Source organism: Sceloporus undulatus, chromosome 3 (genome assembly GCF_019175285.1).
Source record: "Sceloporus undulatus isolate JIND9_A2432 ecotype Alabama chromosome 3, SceUnd_v1.1, whole genome shotgun sequence".
NCBI lineage: Eukaryota > Metazoa > Chordata > Lepidosauria > Squamata > Phrynosomatidae > Sceloporus > Sceloporus undulatus.
The window spans coordinates 164108627-164131037 of NC_056524.1; the positions used below are offsets into that span (position 1 = coordinate 164108627).

Consider the following 22411-nt stretch of genomic DNA (forward strand, 5'->3'; position numbering starts at 1 on the left):
AAGCTGCTGAGGCCAAAGGTGCTTTGAGGTTCTCCCTCTCTGCACCTGGCCCTTTCATGTCCCTTCCAAGCAGGAGGCCTGGCCCTGAAAAAGGACACCAAGGCTGAGGCGGCTTGACATAAATTCAGGGGCCAAGGGAAGCGAGGAAGTCTAATGGGGCTGGGAAGTGCCAACTCTTGTGAAGTGGAAGTTTTTTCCACCTCCCAGATGAGAGACAGGCAAGCAAGCAGGGCACTCTCTGTCCTGGCTCAGGAGGCGAGAGAAATGTCCTCGCTGCCTGTTTATCTGTTGCCTCATATAGTCTTCCAGGGCTGAGCTCTCGCCTTGAAAACAGATGCCAGGCCCCAGCCTCAGAGCCCATGGAGGAATGCTTTAATAGTGCAATACTAATGCATGTAGACATGGAAGGTAGCCAGCCGCACAGAGGGACTTGGGTCCAAATAAACAAGCACAGAATCACATTGTCCATGGCTTAGGCAGCGTCCTCTGCTTCGGCCCTGAACCCTTTACAGCTCTTGCTTTCTGGAGTTCAAAATCCCAGGCTCTTTTTCCTTCTTTCATTCATTCTCTTGAGGCACCCCCTTTCCCTAAAGTGCTCCTTTTTCCAGCTGACCCATTGCCCTAATATGCCATTTTGCTTCCTAAACCTTCCTCGTTTAATTAGCATTGACTGCTGCCAACATCTTGCCCTTTTCATCCCATTCATCTCTTTACAGATGCAGTGCTAGACAGACTTTGTTGCTGTTGTTGTTGATAACTGTTCTCAAGGCAGCCCTGAATCATGGCAGTTCTGTGGATGAGACATCTCCAAGACCGCCATCCTCCACTGCTCTGCTAAGGTCCTGCAAATTCAGGCCCATGGCCACTCTGATTAAGTCTATCCATCTAGCATGTGGTCTTCCTCTCTTCCTATTACCTTATACCTTTCCTAGCCTTATTGGGTTTTCTGATGAATCATGCCTTCTCATAACATCGTGCTTCCAGGGTGAGAGTACAGGCTTACCTAGAAATAAGCCCTAGTAAACACACTGAGATGTGTTTCTGAGTAAATATGCATAGACAGGCTGGGATGCTCTTTTGTCAATACTTTCACTGCATAATATATAATATAGACACTAACATCTCTATCCATGGAAAGCTGGAAGGGAAAATGCTTAAGCACTTCAGGGCTTTGTTGGGTTTCTTGCCCAGACCCGTCACATTTGTTGTGCTTCATATTTTACAACTATTGTGGTTGGGTACTCTCAAGTCAACTCCCACTTGTGGTGGGGTGGGGATTTGGCAAGATTTATTCTGAAGCCATTGCAATTACATTTCTCTTAGGTTGTGAAAGTTATGACTTGCCCAAGATCAGCCAGTGGGTTTCTCTGACCAAGCGGGAATTCAGATCCTGGTCTCCAGAATCATAGTCCAACACTTAAGCCACTACATTGATTCTATAGTTATGGTTTATAACTATATATAGTAATTGTGATTTTCCCGAATGCTGAAATAAGTGCTTCACATACACACTTCAGAGCAGCTTGAAGGTGAAGGTCCATAGTTCTGTGGAGGAGCACATGTCTTTCATACCAGAGGTCCCAAGTTCAGTCCCAGAAATCTGCAGGCAGGGCTAGTCTATATTGTCTGAGTCTATTGTCTGAGTCTATACAGAAACTGTTCTGTCAGTGTAAACAGTGCGGAGGTAGCTAGAGTAATGGTCTGTCTGTGTAAATCAGCTTCCTACATCCCATGTTCATATTCTGCACCCACCAATTAACAACTAAAACCACACATCTACATTTCAATACTCCCAGAGCCTATAACTGCTGCGATGTGGCAGCTAACAAGGCCAATGTGATTTTAGGCTGCATCAATAGAAATGTAGTGTCTAGATCAGGGGTAGGCAACCTTTTTGACCCGGGGGCCGGCTTGCTGTTCCTCAGACAACTGGGGGGCCGAAGCCAATAAATAAATAAATAAATAAATAAATAAATAAATAAATGATCAAGGGAAGTAATAGTGCCACTATATTCTGCTTTGGTCAGGCCCCACCTTGAATATTGTGTCCAGCACCACAATTCAAAAAGGACATTGAGAAACTGGAGTGTGTCCAAAGGAGGGCAACTAAAATGGTGAAGGGCCTGGAAACCATGTCCTATGAGGAACGACTTAGGGAGTTGGGGGTGTTTAGCCTGCAGAAGGCCAAGAGGTGATATGATAGCCGTGTTTAAATATTTGAAGGATGTCATATTGAGGAGGGAGCAAGCTTGTTTTCTGCTGCTGCAGAGACTAGGACCTGCAGCAATGGATGCAAGCTCCAGGAACAGAGATCCCACCTCGACATTAGGAGGAACTTCCTGACAGTAAGGTCTGTTTGACAGTGGAACAAACTCCCTCAGAGTGTAGTGAAGTCTCCTTCTTTTGAGGTCTTTAAACAGAGGCTGGATGGCCATCTGTCAATGGGGATGCTTTGATTGAGATTTCCTGCATGGCAGGGGGTTGGACTGGATGGCCCTTGTGGTCTCTTCCAACTCTATTATTCTATGATTCTATGATTTGAAAATCTCTTAGCACATGTGGTAGCCTGACTGACATATGAGTTTTCATGCCAGTACCTGGTTCCATTTATGAAATGTTCCCAGGGCCTTTCTTCTCAGGTCAGGGGGAGGGGGAGGAGGAGGACTACTGTGAAGAGGTAATGCATATCTGTTCAGTATATGACAGAATGGTTGCCAAGGTTCATCACACCCACTGATTGCTATAGACTGACCTCTGTGGGAATGATTAATACAGCCAGAAAAAAAGAAATCATGACTAGATTTCCAAAGCTCAGGGCCATGGAGACCAGAACTGTGCTTTCATCACATCAGTAACTAAAACAAGGATGAATTTGAACTCCTAATACATACAAAAAGGTAAATACAATCTGATAGGTGTCACTGAGATCTGTATAGATGAGACCCAGGTGTCAGTTGGAACACTGTAGCTGAAATGTATGCCTTGCTCCAAAGAAGCAGATGCAGCAGAATAGGAGTATGGGAGGTATATACCAAGAATGTTTGTATCTGCATATAAATCAATAAAAGCCCAGTCAAAAGAATCTATGCCAATATACTATAACCAGCCAACTCCAAAATGTAGATGATGCTTTTTCTGAAATAGATTATAAAACATTCACAGAAACAACCCAATGTGTGTGCACATGTATGTGCCATGAAGTTGCCTGTAAATTTATTGCAATCCCATTAAGTTTATGACATTTTCTTAGGGAAGGAATACGTAGAGGTGGTTTGCCATTGTTTCCTTCTGAAATTTATGCCTGCAGTGCGGTCTGGTTGTCAAAAAAGCAAATGTGATCTTGTACTGCACTAACAGAAACCTAACCAGCATGGTATAGTGGTTTAAGTGTTGGATTAAGACATTTGGAGACTAGAGTTCAAATCCCTGCTCAGCCATGGATTGGGTAAACTTGAGTAAATCACACACTTTTAGTGTAAGAGGAAGACAGTTGCAAATCCCCTCTGAATAAATCTTGCCAAGAAAAGCCTATAATAAGGACACTACAAATCAGTCAATTTAAAGGCACATAACAACAGCAACAACAGCATGGGAAGTAATAGTTCTGCACTATACTGAACATGTAGTTTTTAAAGTATTGTTTCCAGTTCTCTGTGCCACAGTTTAAGGACACCTACTAAAAGGAATATGTGTAAGGAAGGTTGACACAGAAATCTAGTCTAGAAAGAAGTCTGAAACATCTGTCAGGAATGGTTTATTTTATTGTTTATTTGTAGGCCCTGCCATCTGACTATATGACTATAGGAATTGGTAAATTCAATATTAGTGTTTTATTGATTGTATTAATATTTTGTACCATTTGTATTACCTTGTATTATTTTATTGTTGTAATACCGCCTCGATCTTTGGAGAGGCGGGAAATATAAATAAACTCTATTATTATTATTATTATTATTATTATTATTAAATACCTACTTGCTGGCACTTCTTGAGTCCCGAACGAATGGGTGACCTATGAGTAACACTCACATCCATTTCTAGCCAGTTTCCCTTGCTGGCATTCTAGTGAAAATTGGTTGATATCGTTTGTCCAGTGTATGCCCTTTCTTCTTGTTCAGAGCACCAATGTGTTAGAGTTGAGTGGTTTGGCAGAAGGGAGAAAGTACGTTCTCTGTTTTCATTCCTACTCTAGCCTATGAATGAGGCTAGATTACTTCTCCCACTTGTTTTGATAATATTTCTGAAAAGCACAGGTGCACCTCCCAGTGATTCTACATCTTTCTGCTAACAGCAGAAATCAGACTGTGTGCTCTCCAGTTGCTGTGCAACTCATGATGGGTTGGAAAGAGCTGGGAACATTTAGCCATGTCAAGAGAAGATGAAAGGGAGAAATGCCTTCAGATAATCAGATATCTAAAGGTCACCCACGCTAAAATGGAGCAGACTTGTTTTCTCTTCTACCCAAGGGCAGGGCACTAATAGGTGAAAATTTCAGGGACATATGTCTTGTTTCTTAAGATAAACTTCCTAATGAAAAGAGCTGTTCAACAGTGTAACAGCCTGCCTCAGCAGGTGGCGGGCTCTCTTTCACTGGAGGTATTTAAAGAAAAGCTGGACATCTGTTTATATGGATGCTGTACTTGCACTCTGTCTCAACATACCCTTCACTAAGCAAGTGGTTGGATAAGATGACCTTCAAGATCCCTTTCTACTCAATGATTCTACAAAACAAAGGTCCAAGGTACAGTCTCCAATGTCTTCAGTTAATAGAACTGTGCAGCAGATAATGGTAAACCTCTCTGCCTACGACAGTGGAAAACTCTGCCAGATCAAACAGTAAGGAGAACCCCTACAAAGCAAACAATATGGACAATTGTATTATTGTCACCAAAATGGTGCATGTTTTTATCCAAAGAATGATGAGGGGAACTTATCAGTGTTACTTTAAATGGGGAAATTAGCTTTGCAAAAAGCTGGGTAACCTTTAGGACTGTTTGCACCTGTACATATTGGTAATAACTGAAAGAACTCCAGCTTTGGGTGAATTAAGAGGATTTTATTAGAAAAATGTAGAATGCAATCACACACAGTCATAGCATTCAGAGCTAACTGGAAACGAGCTTTGGAAAGATGATAATGGAGCTTGAGGGGTTTAAGGAGGATAATATTTACCTGCCTGAAGAACTGACCACAAAAAGAGTGAGTGGCTCAGACTGGAGTCTGAGGGCAACACAGTACATGGAAGGCAACCTGAGACAACTGTATGCATATTGTGTGCTAGATTCTTGGGACCTATATTTATACCTGAAAACTAGCCTCTGGGTATGAGCAATCTTGATAGGTAACAAAAGCTTGATGCTTCTCCAGGAATCAACAATGGGATTCTGGACTGGCTGATGGCTTTAATTTTGGTGTGAGAAAAATAATGGAGATTATCAGACAGGGGATGGGATGTCCTTGTTCTGTCCTTCCCACACAATCACAGGAAGGACCTTCAGACAAAGTCACACTGATCCTGTCATTGACTCGTCAGTGAAGTGGAATTATCCCGTCCTTCCCTTCATTTTGCATTAACGAAAAACCTGCTTGTACTGGCGAAACACCTGCAATTCAAACACATCACTCTCTGGATCTTTTGTTACAAGTGGTACAGGAAGTAAGCAGCATGCTGCCATTTCATTATATTCAGGTTAAGAAAGAATAAGTATAGAAACAGCCAGGCTGTATTAAAAATAAAACAAAGATTTGATAAATTAAGGCAAAACATCATTCTCAATATCAAGTGTGGCCATGTTCAAAATTAACTTCACTATTGGAAAGTGAGATATAGCAGGTTGAAAGCTGTACTGTGCTTAAGTGATGATTATGTGGGCTTGAGGTTATATGAATCTGTATTAGAGAAGAACCTCTCCCCCCACACACCTCACTTGGAAATCTAATTTGTAGAGATTTGGATGAGGGCAGACATCCCAAAACAGCCACCAATAAGCCTTTTGCATGCACAGTTGACATGTAAGGCATTTTCAAAAGTCTAAAAAGGGACCATAATTTTCTAAGGACAAGGATCAGCAAATTGCTGCTTTCAACAAGAGATATAGTTGGTGCATTTAGGGTCGGATGAAGGGTCCCCTTAGTACTTATCTATGTGCCTTAAGGACATCATCCATATGCCTGCCAAGATTATAGTGTTATTTACTGATTGCTCAATTCCAGCCAGACTGAAAAATGGGAATTTGGCAAAGGTCAACCAGTTCATGGAGACAGCACTGAGATACAAGAGAAGAGGAAGAAAAAGTGGAAGAGGAAAAGATGGAAGAAAAAGAAAGGAACACACATAAAGGTTTTAAGAATAAACTTTCTCCAAATTATGTTTTATACAATTAAAAACTTGGCACCCTTCAATTCCAGTGACTTAGGGTGCATATAACAAGTGGATTCTTGAATGAACCAGTTGGTAGTAACCATGCTTGGAACGTCTGAATTTTTTTCCCTGGGATTAATTTTTTGTGCAACATCTGCCAGGAAGATAATACTGCAATTACGAATGTGAAAATTAAAAATTTGAAAAATAAAAACTAGTACTTTAATATAAAATACATGTACAAACTTGACATGTGCCAACTATAGTTAGAAACTTCTGTGGCTTTCTGCTGGGATAGCATGCATTTCTACACTTCAGTAGGTAGTTTACCTGGAATTCCTTTTCTCTTTATCCCCCCCCCCCCACTTCCCTAAACTCAGTAACAGTTTTCAACTTGTAGGAAATAGTTATTTGATTGCTCATAACTTGTCAGTTGTTTATTGAGAAGCACTTTTATTATATAATTTTCTCTCTCACATGACTGATTTTTCAAAAATGTCATTGTTGCTGATGCCATTTCAGTTACATAGACTCAGAAGCAATTATTCAGGAGCTCAATACAAAAATATTTTGGTGACCTTCCATGGAATAATGAGACCTGACACCAGGAACGGGGTTAACAAGGGCCATATTATTGACCTAATTAATATTTCAATCCTGGAAGGCCACAAGAGATGGAGCAAACTGATGGAGGCTCGGCTGAGGCCAGGTATCATCCCTTGACTACCTCTCCAGCCTTCTTCTGGGTAAAATACATAAAACCAGGGTCAGGGGCAATCCAATGGGCTGGGTAGCTCACCATCCCATCATCTTCTGACATACAAACCCAAGTGCTCCCAGATCTGCCTCAAAGGCAGAGTCCTTCTCCATCCCTGGACTCTAAAACCCTAGTGAGGTGGTTCCAGAGCTCTACTTACATCAAAAGAGTGCCTGATGATCTTAGTGTTCTAATGGGCACATACAGTCCTTCAAATAACCTGGACCTAAGCCATATAGCACTGATGGTGAACCTTTTCGAGGCCAAGTGCCCAAACTGCAACCCAAAACCCACTTATTTATTGCAAAGTGCCATGTCCCTCTGGCTTTCTAGTAACAAACCCTGGCAAACTCTGTGCTGGGACGATGGCACATGTGCCCACAGAGAGGGCTCTGAGTGCCACCTCTGGCACGCGTGCCATAGGTTCGCCATCACTGCCATATATACTAGATTTGTGTGCTTGCGATTCAAGCATTCCTACCTTGAATACATACTTTTTAATAAAATGGTGTTTCAATAAATGCATCTTTGCTGATTACAGTGGTAATTATGTCTAAAAACAAAGATGAACTGGCTTAAAGCAATATATATTTGTCCCATTCTGAAAATAGCTGTAAAGGACAAAGTCATATATCAGTCATTTGGAGTTTGAAACTATGTTTCCTAGCCTGTATTCAATAATTAAAATAGCTGAAGCAGGTAGCTAGATATGTGGCTATATTGTAATTCTATTAAGCACATTGTTTTTCTCCAGTAATACAGAGAATGACAGGGTTATTCCTAAGCTATCACTTCCTTTGTATCTCAGTTCTGCTTGTGAGGACCTGGCAGAAGTATCACCAGTAAATGAAGGCATACCATTCTGCTCAAAGTTCACTATCTTCCAAGTTTGTAGGAAGGAAAGATAAGGCAAAACAGCAACAGTAAAACCAGGTTATGTAGAGTTTTACCAAGATGAGGTACCACACAGATTCTCAACATTGTCTATTAACAGTTAAAATTTAACCCATCTTGCTGATCATGAATTTGCTCACGCTAAATAAGAAGCTTGAAGATAACCTTACCTGCCCATAGAAAATGAACTATGGTAACTCATTGTCTCATATTATGTTAATTAGTATTAAATGTTTCCAACCTGCGCTCTTAATATGGTATCTTTCAACTGCTCTACAAAACTTTCATGTATTTTCTCGACTTGTTGTGCTATACTGTATTATGCAATACTTGTTTTGTGTGAAAGGGCCAATAGTTATTTCATCCGTCAGCAGAGTAAAGATGAAAATAAGCTATATAGTTTGATGCTTGTTTTATTTGCAGGTGCTTGATAGCGCAGGTAATTGGATTCTTGATAAATGAAAAGCAGTAAATACGTTTATTAACATTAAATCAAGCATGGACTAAATCTGAAGCTTTTTATATCATTTAATGTTGTTTTCGTATTATTTGGCCTGGCCTTCCTCAAAATGGCTGCAAGACAGATGGAAAATGTTGCCCTTACTCTCTAAGGATGGAGGCTCAGCCTTCTTGGATCTAGCTAGAATTTGCCAGCTTCCTCACCACAGCAGGTAAAGCTGCTAGCAGCAGTAAATGAGATGAAGTCCTCCAAAGCAGTGCTTTCCCTCTGAGCCTTGGCCAAGAGCTCAAGCTTAGGTCCGGCCTATCTCTCACTCCCTGCACACTCACTCACTCACTCACTCACTCACTCACGGGCTCAAACTCTTGGCCAAGGCTCAGAGAAAAAGCACTACTTTGGAGGACTTGCTTCACACCAATACTTTCCAGCAGATGAAGAGAAGGCGTAAGCAGTTGGGAAATCAGTTATACAACTGCTGCTACTGCCTCCCCTCCCAAGAAGAAGATTGAGGAGACATCAATCTTCTGCAAGCAGAATTACCCAAAGAACTGATGGCGGACTCAGGGGAGTCTCCACTAACAGTACTACTTTACATTGGGGAAATTAGCTTTTGCAAGAGGCTTGAATAACCTTTAGACCAGCGGTTCTCAACCTGTGGGTCGTGAGCCCTTTGGGGGTCTAACAACCCTTTCACAGGGGTCTCTAAGATCACTGGAAAACACATATTTCCTACGGTCTTAGGAACCAAGACACCATTCCTCTATCTGGAGGGGGGGGTCACCCAACATGATGAACTGTATTAAAAGGTTGTGGTATTAGGAAGGTTGAGAACCACTGCTTTAGACCATTCACACCTGTTTATGCCAGTACTACCTGAGGAAGACTCCAAGTTTGGGTGAATTAAGGTTTTACTTAGGAAAATGCAGAATGCAATCACACACACGTTAGCAATTCAGATAGACACAGCATGCAGAGCTAACCAAAATGGAAATATGGAAACAAGATAGTGGAGTTTTAGGGGTTTGCAATTACCTGTCCAATGAATAGAACACAGAAAGCTGGAGCAGAGTGGTTGAGACTCTGAGAGAAACACAGAACATATGCAAATGTGTATGTTGTCGGTGTGTGCAGAGGCTAGGTTTTGCACATATTTATACCTAAAAACTAGCCTCAAGCGATGGGCTATGTTGCCATGTAACAAAGGCTCAATGTCTTCTCTCAGGAATCAACAATGAGCTTCTGGACTCGATGATTTTAATTTTAGTGTGACAAAAACAGTGATTGCATCAGGATATCCCTGCGATGGATGAACAGGGAAGTTTGACTGGGGACACAACAGGGAGTGGGCTGAGAAGTTGGCTTACTTAATTTATGCATTTAAATGTGATGGTCTTGTTTACCCCGATATACACAAGCCTCAGGACACATTCCTTTTCTCCTGGGAACCTGACCTAGTGTTCACTGAAAAGCATGCTCTCTCCAGATAAAAGATATGAAAATATGAGGACCCCAAAATACAGCACAGCATATGCAGGGGTGCAAACAGCAGCAGTTCATGGCTGCTATGGTATCCAGGGCAGATGAACATGTAGGATTACTAAGTTGCCAGAGGAGGGGAGGTGGCTACAGTGGCTGTGGGGCACCCAGAGCTCCCCAAAACTGCTTGGTCACCCGTCACCAGGTGGCCAGAGGTGCTCACTGTCCTGTCTCAGCATTCAGCCAGGGCAATGAATTCTGTAGGATCGTAAAGCTGTCTTAGCAGAGCTCCCAGCCCAGTGTTTATAGAGTTTTTACAGTCAAGGCAGTCCTAGTTAGCAGGGGAAGACAATCAATTGAGGTGTCAAATCCAAAAGATAATTGTTAGCAAAGTCAGACCATGGAAGCAGGGTTCAAAGGTCTTGGAATCAGACAAATTGAGTCAAGACCAAAGCAGGTTTCAACCTCCGGAAAGATCAGTTGTCTGCAACCACATTCCAGAGGTGAGGCTGGGATATTTATGGTATAGTTAGTAGATTCCTACAGCTTTTGCCTGATTGTAGCATGTTTTCTATGAATATGGTCTGACAGACGCAAGCTTTCCCTTTCTTGTCTGTGTTATCTTGTGGTAGGTATTATCTGGTTTGTATCTGTCTTGTGGCTACTGTGGGGTACCCCTGTTTGTCTCATAGACTCATAGAGTTGGAAGAGACCACAAGGGCCATCCAGTCCAACTCCCCGCCATGCAGGAACTCTCAATCAAAGCATACCTGACAGATGGCCATCCAACCTCTGTTTAAAGACTTCAAAGGAAGTAGACGCCACCACACTCTGAGGGAGTTGGTTCCACTGTCGAACAGCCCTTAGTGTCAGGAGGTTCCTCCTAATGTTGAGGTGGAATCTCTTTTCCTGGAGCTTGCATCCATTTCTCCGGGTCCTAGTCTCTGGAGCAGCAGAAAACAAGCTTGCTCCCTCTTCAATATGACATCCCTTTAAGTATTTAAACAGGGCTATCATATCACCTTTTAACCTCTTCTCCAGGCTAAACATCCCCAGCTCCCTAAGTTGGTCCTCATAAAGCATGATTTCCAGACCCTTCACCATTTTAGTCGCCCTCCTTTGGACACACTCCAGTTTCTCAACATCCTTTTTGAATTGTGGTGCCCAGAACTGGACACAGTATTCCAGGTGGGGCCTGACCAAAGCAGAATATAGTGGCACTATTACTTCCCTTGATCTAGACACTACACCTTTATTGATGCAGCCTAAAATTGCATTGGCTTATTTAGCTGCCGCATTGTACTGCTGACTCATGTTCAACTTGTCTGCTTGGGACTCCTAGATCCCTTTCACACGTAGTTTCATTCAGTCATCTGTCCCCCATCCTATATCTGTGCATTTCATTTTTCCGCTCTAAGTGCAGTTCCTTACATTTCTCCATGTTGAATTTCATCTTGTTAACTTTAGCCCAGCTTTCTAGTCTATTCAGGTCATTTTGAATTTTGATTCTGTCCTTATCTGGTGTCATCTGCAAATTTAATAACTATGTCCCCAATACTGTCATCCAAGTCATTGATAAAGATGTTGAATAGCACTGGTCCCAGGACAGAGCCCTGTGGGACCCCACTGGTCACTTCTCTCCAGGATGAAAAGGAGCCTTTGTTTAGTACCCTTTGGGTTCGGCCAGTCAACCAATTACAAATCCATGTAACAGGTACCTTGTCTAGCCCACATTTTACAAGTTTGTTTGCAAGAATGCCATGGGGAACCTTGTCAAAGGCCTTGCTGAAATCAAGATATACTATATCTATGGCATTCCCTTCATCTATCAAGCTAGTAATTTTATCAAAAAAAGAGATCAGATTTGTCTGGCATGATTTGTTTCACTGACTTTTTGTGATTATGGCATTCCCTTCTAGATTTTTATTTTATTTTATTGTATTCCACCTTGTGTTTTGTGGCACTGGCTGCTGTAGTATTATTAAACAGTGTATTTTGCAAATACAAAGGCCAAGATCCTGCAAATTTTTAACATAGTGCAGTTATGCTGGATCCTCCAGTAGCACAACCAGTTGTGCCGCAGGAACCAAGGCCTTAAGCTCACTTGTTGCCCTATTGCCACTTAGCTTCCCACCTGCCAAGTCAAAAGCAAGAGTGAGAGATATGTTTGTGCTTTTGGAATGATGGTTTGGGAGTGCATTTACCCAGCCTCTGAAAAAGCACAGCAACCTGTGTGACAGTTTTTATGCTTTCTTTCACATAGGGCCCTGAAAGGATTATAGGTCATTGCTCCTTTGGTTGTGGAACATTTTTATACTCACAATCACAATACACTGAAATTCTCAATGGCCAGGGAAATATTCTGTTATATTTCTAGTAAACATTTTTAAAAAATACATATTGCAGGCTGAAGTGAATTAAACTTCCATTGGATTTACTCAAAGTAAGTCTCAGTGAGTTAAATAGAATTTCTGTCCCTTTCTGAACTTTAAGATAATTTACAGAGGGCCTTATCTTGGTTCCAAACTCATGTTTGATAAGAAGGAGGAACTGGAAGGGGGCTTTCCCCAAAGCTTGCTGTTCCAAAATATCGGAACTCTGTCCCACAGTGACCTGCTTTGCTCCTCCTTCAATGGTCTTATGCTACAGCATTAAAACATTCCTGTTTAAATCAACCTTTGGTCTTTAAAGACCTGAATGGGGCATACATTACAGCTTTTTAATTATATTTTATTGCTGAAGCCTTAGCTGCTCTTATCTCTTGCTCTGTTCTTTGTTCATGAGCCACCTTGAACTTTTACAAGAGCATGCAGTATATTAAAAATTCAAATGAATGTATGTTAGTATATAAATGCTATAACCTATTAAAACAATGGATCTTACAGACGATTAGATTTGCCTGAATCATGCTCTATTTGGTATTGAAAGTAAGTAAGCAATATTCATTCTGGAACATGGCATGATACCATTACTGTGCAGGACTTTAAACAATTCCTTGGGATCATTTTAATTTTATTAACAACTGAATTGGTGATAACACAAATACAGAAATCAAGTCACCTTTGGAAAAAAGTGAAGCACAGCCACCTGCCTAGTTCATATTCATAAACTGGATTTTATTTTATTTTTTGGCAAAAAAGGCATTAGTGTAAACTTGATGCAAGGGCAACAGATAAGAACCAGCAAGAAATTGTGGATATTTTATGCCTTTTCCAGGCTTTCTTATGTGGAATCCAGTATTAAACTTCAGTGTATATTATCCTGACTTCTCATGGCAGAATGTATGGTGGGGCGAATAACCCAAGTAACTGAGGAAACAATTCTAATTTCACATTTAGTATTTGGCAGTGTTACCCCAACTACAACTATTTCTACACTGTCAAACATGAAGGTGTCACACAGTCATAATTACATTAAAATGTGGGGCACTAAATATATCCATTTACAATGTGCAGGAAATGGATACATGTACTTTGTACCAGGTTATACGTATCTGGCAGAATGACAAATAAGAAAAAATAGCCAACTGTGTTTTTCAGAGGAAGGAGCTAACAAAACCACCTCTGAGGATTCCTTGTCTAAGAAAACCCCATGAAATTCATGGGGTCACCACAAGTCAACAAGTGACTTGAAGGCACACACACACACATACAGTCTCCAGATAATACTCCAGTCTGCACACTGAATCTTGTCAGTTCCCTGTCTCTAGCAAATGTTAAGAGGCACAAACCAGTCTTCTCTGTAGTCTTTAAGATAATTAAATGATAATCCCCAGGATAATAAATGACCCCTCTATCCAGAACAAATCTGATCCAGAAAAAATATTTTACCTCTCTTTTAGTTACATATGCTCACATCTCACTTAAACTAAATATCAAATGCTGGTTTCAAAACTAATACTGTACATGCAATGATTATCTTAGTGGGACTTGGAAGTAGGTTAAGTCACTCAGAGGTAAAGAAATCTGATCGCACAATTATTTCTTTCCTGGAAAGGATGGAAAGATATGAAATGAAATCTAATGCTTGCTATCCTAAATGTAAATACCGCATAAGAAAGCACCATTAAGCAGAACATTTATTTGTTCACAAGCAAAATATTCAGGATGGAGGAAAACATGATACATTTCAACGTTATAATTTTTTTTGTTTGTTTGTTTTAACAAGGTTTCCAGAGGACTCCTGCCTGTAAAAATCCCATTAAATCTTTGGATCACTTAATAATGTCCAATAACTCCCTCTTTAACACATGGCAGGAAAGCCTTCTTCCATCTCACCCTCAGTCAGAGAGGCAAAAGGAGCAACTGCTCGACGTAGAACAGTGTTAGACACAGAGACAAAGTCAAATTTAGTTTTAACTAAAATCTGCCAACAAATATGGAAAACATAGCAGTGGCCCACAGACTGGAAGTAATCAATATATATTCTTATTTACAAAAAAAAAAAAAAAGACACAAAAGATTGCAGCAATTACAGAATCATAGAGCTAATTTCCCATTCAAGCAAAGTCGTGTTCAAAAAATTCTGCAACAAAGACTCTACCATATATATTGAGCGTGGAATCCCTGAGGTCCAAGCTGGATTCAGGAAATGAAGATGCACTAGGGACCACATTTCAAACGTATGTCAGATAATGGAGCATACCAGGGAATTTTAGAAGAAAATCTGCATGTACTTTATTGACTACAACAAAGCCTTTGACTACATTCATCATACAGTGCTATGGCTCGTGCTTAGAGAAATGTGCATGCTACAACATCTGATTGTCCTGATGCATTACCTGTACTCAGGACAAGAGGCTACCGTCAGAACAGAATACAGAGGAACAGAATGGTTCCCAACTGGCAAATGGATCAGGTAAGGACACATATTATCACCCTATTTATTCAATCTATATGAAGAAAATATCATAGGCAGCGCAGGCCTGGACTCAGAGGCAGAAGGAGGGAAGATAAGAGGAAGCAACATCAACAACCTAAGATATGAAGATGACACGACAGCAGAAACAATTGTAGCAGTATGATTCAGTGATGTAGACTTGAGTAGATTGACTTAGAAGTGACTTAGATTCAAGTTGCTTCAATTATTCAACTTGGACTTGAATCAGTAATAAATGATATACTGACTTGACTCAATTAAGTATTGTATATTTTTAACGATCGATGGGGGTCTCTTCCCCCTTTGTTTAAGAAGAAGCTGGCTAACATTCCCACTCCCTTATGGGAAGAATCTCCATTGTTGACAGGCAGAAACATGGTCACGATAGCAATTGCTAGCAGAAACAAATAAAGATCTGGAGCAATTACGGAAGAAGGTCAAGGAGGAAAGTGCCAAGATAGGCTTAATGCTGAACATAAAGGGTGGGTGGGTGGGGAATAACCACAGAAAATCTACAAAAATTAATCCTAAACAACAAGAAAATTTAAATAGTCAAGCGTTCCTATACCTTGGTACAAATATTGATCAGGGCAGAGACTGCAGTCAAGAATTCAGAAAAAGACTAGGATTGGGAAAGGCAGCTGGACAACATCATAAAATATTGACATAACTCTGAACATTAACATGAGGATTGTCCAAAACCATGGTGTTCCCCATCACTATATCCACTTGTGAGAGCTGGACAATAATAAAAAAAAAGATAGAAAGAAAATCAACTTATTAGAAATGTGGTGCTGGAGAAGAGCACTGAGAATACCTTGGATGGTCAAGAAGACAAACACATCTTAGAACAGATCAAGCCTGAACTCTCTCTGGAAGCCTGATGAAATTAAGGCTGTCATACTTTGGTCAAAGCATGATGAAAAGGAATAATTAAAAATACAATAATGCTAGGAAAGGTATAAGGTAGTTTAGAGAGGAAGATCACATGCCATAGTCAGAAATGACTTGAAGGCACACAACAACAAACAGAAATGTAAACCAGTGTGGTGTAGTAGTGATTTGAGCGTTGGGATTACAACTCTTATTCCCCCCTCGGCCATGGGAACCCATTTGGTGACCTTGGCAAGTCACACACTCTCAGCCACAGAAAACTCTGGGATAGCTTTATCTTAGGGTTGTTGCAAGTCAGAAATGCCTTGAAAGCATACAGCAAGAACAACAACAATAACACATGCAACTTGATGTAAGATATATACACATATAATTGACTTTGTAAATTGCAACTTGTCTCTTTTTATAACTGAAAAAGTTCCACATTTGTGACTGTTTTGTATTCATGTTCACTATGCATCCACACATTTAGAGGATAAATAGGAACTGTCAGTCCCTCAGTCTCCTCTTTCTGGTCAGCAGCCACTGTGATCGATGGAGATCTCTTCCGTTTTTGTTCAAGAAGGAGCTGACTGATATTTTTGCCATTCCCTTCATGTGAGTAACCTCCGGTGCAAGGAGGGATTGTGACAGGGACCATGTTCTGCCTATCATAATGGAGATGCTTCACATAAGGGAGTGGGAATGTTAGTCAGATGCTTCTTGAACAAAAGGGGGAAGAGACCCCCATCCAATGTTAAAAATATATAATTTTTAATTGAGTCAAGTCAGTACATCATTTATTACCGATTCGAGTTCAAGTTGAATAATTGAAGCAACTTGAATCTACTGGTAAGTCAAATCTAAGTCAGTCTACGTTAGTCTACATCACTGTATCATACTGCTACAATTGTGCCGTGTGAAAGGGCCTGATGATAACATTTGATTTAATCCCATGTGTATAGTTTATGGGTTAGGATTCTCTTGGGAGTTGGCTGTAGCTAAAAGAGCAGAGGTGAGTGACATCAGTTACCAGGATGCCTTTTATAAACTCTGACAAATAGAATATTAACCCATGAGGGAGAAGGTTAGACTAGAAACATGCCATGAATATTGCTAGGTTTCCATAAACAGGGATTTTTTGTTTGTTTGTTTCAGGAGGATTCAAACATGAGATCCTTCTGCGCCATCTGCACTGTGAACATTCTACAATCCCAGAAATGATGTACAATGCTTTTTGGGTACATGCATAAGTAAAAAAGGTCTCAAATTAAGGACAAGGTTGGGTAAGCAATAAAGAACAACATCTGGCAAAAGTCAAGATTAACACTACTTTGGCAAGCTTTTTCCAACAGTTTGAAAAGTCTTGAACTAAACATTGAAATAATCCATGATTAACTGAACACAACAGAAAGACACACACACACACACACACACAGAGAGAGAGAGAGAGAGAGAGAGAGAGAGAGAGTAAAATCAGGAGAATTGCAAATAATAATCCTAACAGTCCTTAATACCTTTAGGAATGCAGTGCCTTTCAACCGATTTGCTTCTTTAATATGCTTATTTTGGAAAGACCCAAAAGAAAAACAGACATTTATTTAAATATAATTGGTAAGGCAGTTGCAGTTCATTAAAATCTGCTAACAAAGTCTCTGTATAAACAGAAGGAAACATGTCCTCTTAAACTATATTAGATATTTTTAGACAAGTTGAAATAACAAAATCCAGTTGGCAAAAGGAGCTGGTAATAAAGAGAAAGACTTGAAACCTCCATTCAAGGCTAAAGGCTGGCCATAATTCACTTGTACCTGCACTTTGTAGCTGCTCTGCATGCACATACATTGGGGGAGAAGAGGGAATAAAATGGCTTGCAGGATACACTGTGATTTGTTTGTTTAGTATAGGATTTATTTTCATGCATGAACTGGGAACATAACAGACAATGTTGTGTAACAAGAACTATCTTAGTGGATGAGGTCAGTGCACATCTAATCCAGAATTGTGTTTCCACTCTTTCAGCAGTGGCAGATTTACAGAACTCTAGTTGAAGAACATGCATAATTCTCTTCTGCTTCTCTTTAAACTAGTAGAAGATGTGTGTTTCTGAATATAAACTAGCAAAAAATGCCTATCGCCATACTGAAAATAAAAATAATCATAGCGGAGTATATTAGGATCCCATAAGTTATGAGAAAAGTTTTCAAGCTTTTTAGAACTTTTCACCAGAGTAAATCAGAGATGGGAATCATGAACTCCTCCACATGTTGTTGAATAGCAGCTCCCAATAGCCGTTGCCAACATAAGCCAATGGTGAAGGATGACAGGTATTCTAGTCCAACATCTGGTCTCTGAGCTAGATAGTATAAATGGGTGCTGTTATATTCTCAACCCTACCAAGTTCTTGACCCAACTTAGACCCATGAAACTTACTGTACATGCTGTTCTACATATTCACCCTGAAGTTTGATGCACTTGGCACATTGTTTCTCAAGTTTCTTTAACCTTTCCAAAATAATTCCGATGTCTGGTCACTGAAACACTGCTCTGCTCTGGTTATCACCTCCAAATCATTTGAAAATTTCCTTCCTTTCAAAGTCTGTTTAAGGATTGGAAACAAGAAATAGTCAGTTGGAGCAAGAGGTGGTAAATAGGGTGGGTAGGCTAGGCATTCAAACCTCAAATTCTTCATAACATCAATTGACTTGCCAGCCCTGTGGGCAGGTAATTGTCCTACCTAAAGAGAACACCTTTCTGCAACTTCCCTTGCCATTTTTCCTTCACTGCCTTCTTTAAGCAGCACAGCAAGTTAGAACAGTATTCTGCATTAACTGTTTGGGCCTTCTGAAGATAGTTGGTCATCAAAATACCCTCTTTATCCCAAAAAGACTGTGGCCATGACCTTTCCTGCTGAGCTCTGAGTCTTGAATTTATTTGGCTGTGGAGAATCTGAGTGCTGCCACTGCAAATACTGTTGTTTGGTCTCTGAATCTTAGATTCAAACTACAGGAAAAGAGTTTCCATCTAAACGTTAGGAAGAACTTCCTGACAGTATGAGCTGTTTAATAGTGAGAATATGCTTTTTCAAAATGTGCCAAATTTTCCTTCTTTTGAGGTTTTTAAATAGGTTAGATGGCCATCTGTTGGAGGTGCTTTGATTGTGGTATTTCTGCATGGCAAAGTGTTGGACATGGCTCTTGTGGTCTCCTTCAACTCTATGAGTCTGTGATCATAGTAATGCAACCATGTTTCATCAACAGAGATGAGTTGTTCCAAAATATCAATAGATTGTTCTAAATGATGCAAAATCAACTTGGAGGTACCTACTCAATTTAGTTTCTGGTCAGCATTCAAATATTTTGGCACTCACTTGACTGACAGTTTCTGCATAGCCAAATGCTCATGAATTATCAACCCATTGTGTTCCCAGGATATCTCTGGTGTCTCAGCAATTGTTTTAGCCGAGATTCGCTAATCTCCCAAAATCAGGTCATGAACACACTCAACAATTTCAGGAGTTGACATTGTTGAAGGCCTCCCAGACTTTGCCTTTCCGTCTCGAAATCTTCATGCTGCAAGTTGGCACAATGCTTCTTCACAGTTGAGTATGATGAGCACTTGTCACTCAGTGTTTAAATCATACACTCATTGATTTCCTTGGAGTTTTCTTCTGCAGGAACTTTATGACAGTCCAAAGTTTTGCACTTGAACATTCTGCACTTTTCGGTGACATGGATCTATCAATGATCTGAAAATCCAGAAACCATAGCTACGATCCTGCAAATTGGTAGTTTAAAATACAAAATAACTTTTTTACTAGCTAAGGTGACAAAATTATGCTCAGATTTTGAGAAGTGGGTTCAGCTGAGAACTTTTCAGCACTGTCTCATAAAAGAAATCAGGGGAATAGGGGAAAACCCCAAACGACTAAACATCTGACCTGATGGTGACCCTTAGCTGCACAGCTAACACGCAAAATGGAGTTTACACAATGAGGTGTGGAAATATGCCAGTTGTGTTTGTGAAGATCTTGCTGTCCCTGTGAAGAAATCCCATCCTTTTGAGTTTTCTATACCTTCCTGACAGATTCCATTTTGTGCTAGTCAGCGGGCCCATAGCCTTCAAGAAGGTTCCGGCTAGATAACCTAAGGCTTAAGATGCCTGTGTTATCTTATTTAGGATTGGTACAAGGATGTTCTAATTTCTTCTCCTCAGTGACAGAACGATTTCACCTGGGGTGGGGAAAGTCCCATTTTGAATACCAAACAACTAGAATGTTTGGGCCTATGAGGGTCCTGATTGATCAGTTGTGTATAACCTCTTCACTGGTCAAAGGAAGAGCCTGCAATTGTACTTCCACTGGGAGCTTGCATTTTATCTCTGCTGGTCCCACGGTGTCAAATCCTTCTTTACTAGGAAATTCATGCTATGCTTTTGGTATCGTTAAATATTAATGTTAATGTTAAATATTATTAGTGCTTACTTATATAGCTCTGTACGTTTTGCACGGCACTTTACAGAGTGATCAAAACAATATAAAACCTGCTGTTGGCATACAATCTAAAATCACAAAATATAAAATATAGTAAATAGACAATCCAACCTATTCAGCTTCTTTGCGGTATGCCACCATATAGCTTTGTAATTGGTCCTGTTCTGTGGTTGTTGTTTTTTTGTTCCTTGTTTTTCTTTTAATATTTTTAAACAATCTGTTTCCATATTGTGTGTGTGTGTGCGCACACACACACATACACACACATATTAATAGATGCGGCCTAATCTAAACTATAAAGCATCTTGCAGTTTGGTTATGGCTACTGAAATATGTGTTGTTTGGCTCAGGCCTCTTGGCAACAGGGGCTGCAGGGTTTCATTCCTGGTTACCAAGAAGCTTCTAGGATGGACTTTGAGGTCTGGGTTTCCCCTGGCTCAAACCTATTTTGTATTAATAGCAGTGGCAGCTTTTCAACTGTGTTGTTAATGCTGGGTATATTTACCCAAGTACAGCCTGGCAAGTGTCTATTGGAAGCAAAAGCCTCCTTAAAACTCAAATCTATCACCTGGGCTAAAGAGCAATTGTTTCTATATTGGCTTTGAGCAGAGGCACAGAATAACATGGCATTCTTTAAAGCTGGCTTAGAGAGCCAGCATGGTGTAATGGTTTGAGCACTGGATGACGACTCTAAAGATCAGGGTTTGATTCCCTGTTCGCCCATAGAACCTCACTGGATGAGCTCGAGCAAGTCACACACTGTCAGCACTAGAAAACCCTGTGATAGGTCCACCTTAGGGTCACTGTAAGAAGGAAACAACTTGAAAGCACACAACAACAACAAAGCTGGAGGGTTAATTCAGGAGATTCATTAGCTTAAACAACACAATTGTAGCCAAACTGTACTATCTAGTGCATGTATAATCTGCACATAAATAAGTGTATTTTAGTTGTATTATCAAACTTTTGTTATGTGTGCTGGATTCTCCAGTCCTGATTGTACAACTTGGAGATAAACATTATTCTATGCTGTAAGAAGGTATAAGCATGCTGTCATTTCTCAAATCAAGGAACATCTGCACAACCCCCAAGTATCTGTTACTTTTTCTCCACAGAGCTCATTTTTATTTACAGGAAAAGCTCCGGATTTTAAGAGGCTGTTGCAGAAGACATTAGGGAAAGAGAACAAACAAGTGATCTGATCCTGGGATACTGCCAATTCAGCCTCAAGGCCTCCCCAGAATAGCTGACTGCAGGCTGTCTGAAATGTTTGGCTTGTGCCACCAGTGCTGCGAGAAGATTCAAAACTGTGCAAAAATGGGACACAGGGGACAAAAGATAAGCTTCCTTGTGTGCCACAGAGCTCCCCATAGAGCCAACCCCACCCCCTAGCTTGTCTTCCCCTTTTTGCTGTTTTAATTCCACTTGGATACTATTCGGTCTTAATGATATACTTACCACTATCCACAAGCAGGGCAGGAAAAGTGTAACTCAATCAATATGTAAAACAGTATAAGAAATTTTAGGCAGAAATGTCTGTTTGTCAGACAAGATGAGACCACTTCCAAAATTTTTTAAAAAATCATAATGGAAGACATGCAAAAGAACAACAGACACATGATGAACATACACTTAAGATGAGTATGATGATAGAAGTTCCCTATAATATTGTCTACACCACTCTTTGAAATAGATATAGATCCAAAACTGTTTCCTTTATTTTTGAAAGGATGATTTGTTATAGGGGTAAGGTGCAGTAAACAGGGACAGGGGCTAAAAGATTGGAGCTGTTCAAATTTGACCTCCATTGCAAACTTAGCATTTGTGCTGCAAACTGACTACCAATATCGCTTGAAAGCAGGAGTGATCTGCTTGCAAATCTCTGGATATTGTCAGACCATACACCCCAGCATACCCCACCATAAACTAGGCTGGCTGGGAGGCTCATGAAAGTTGCAGTCCCAACAATATCTGGAAAGGTACAAGTAGTCCATTTAATGTAAAGAACATTCATCTACACAACAGCCATATAGGATTGTTTGATCACAGAATGACACAGATGCTAAGCATTACTACTAGTAGCCGGATGTTTGTGAAATTTCAAGCACAGGGAGGGGAGGTCGGTGTTTAGTCATGGCTCTCCTAGCTCTCCCCAAAAGTCCTTCTCTCTAGCACTCTTCTGGTTTTCCCCTCTCCACATCGTGCAATGGGTTACATGAA

General features: G+C 40.5%; 1 protein-coding gene across 2 annotated transcripts in view; it reads right to left on the minus strand.

Moving 5' to 3' along the window:
• Positions 1 to 22411, minus strand: part of SLC16A9 (solute carrier family 16 member 9) — a 43334-nt gene that overhangs the window by 19734 nt on the left and 1189 nt on the right. The window lies entirely within an intron of this gene.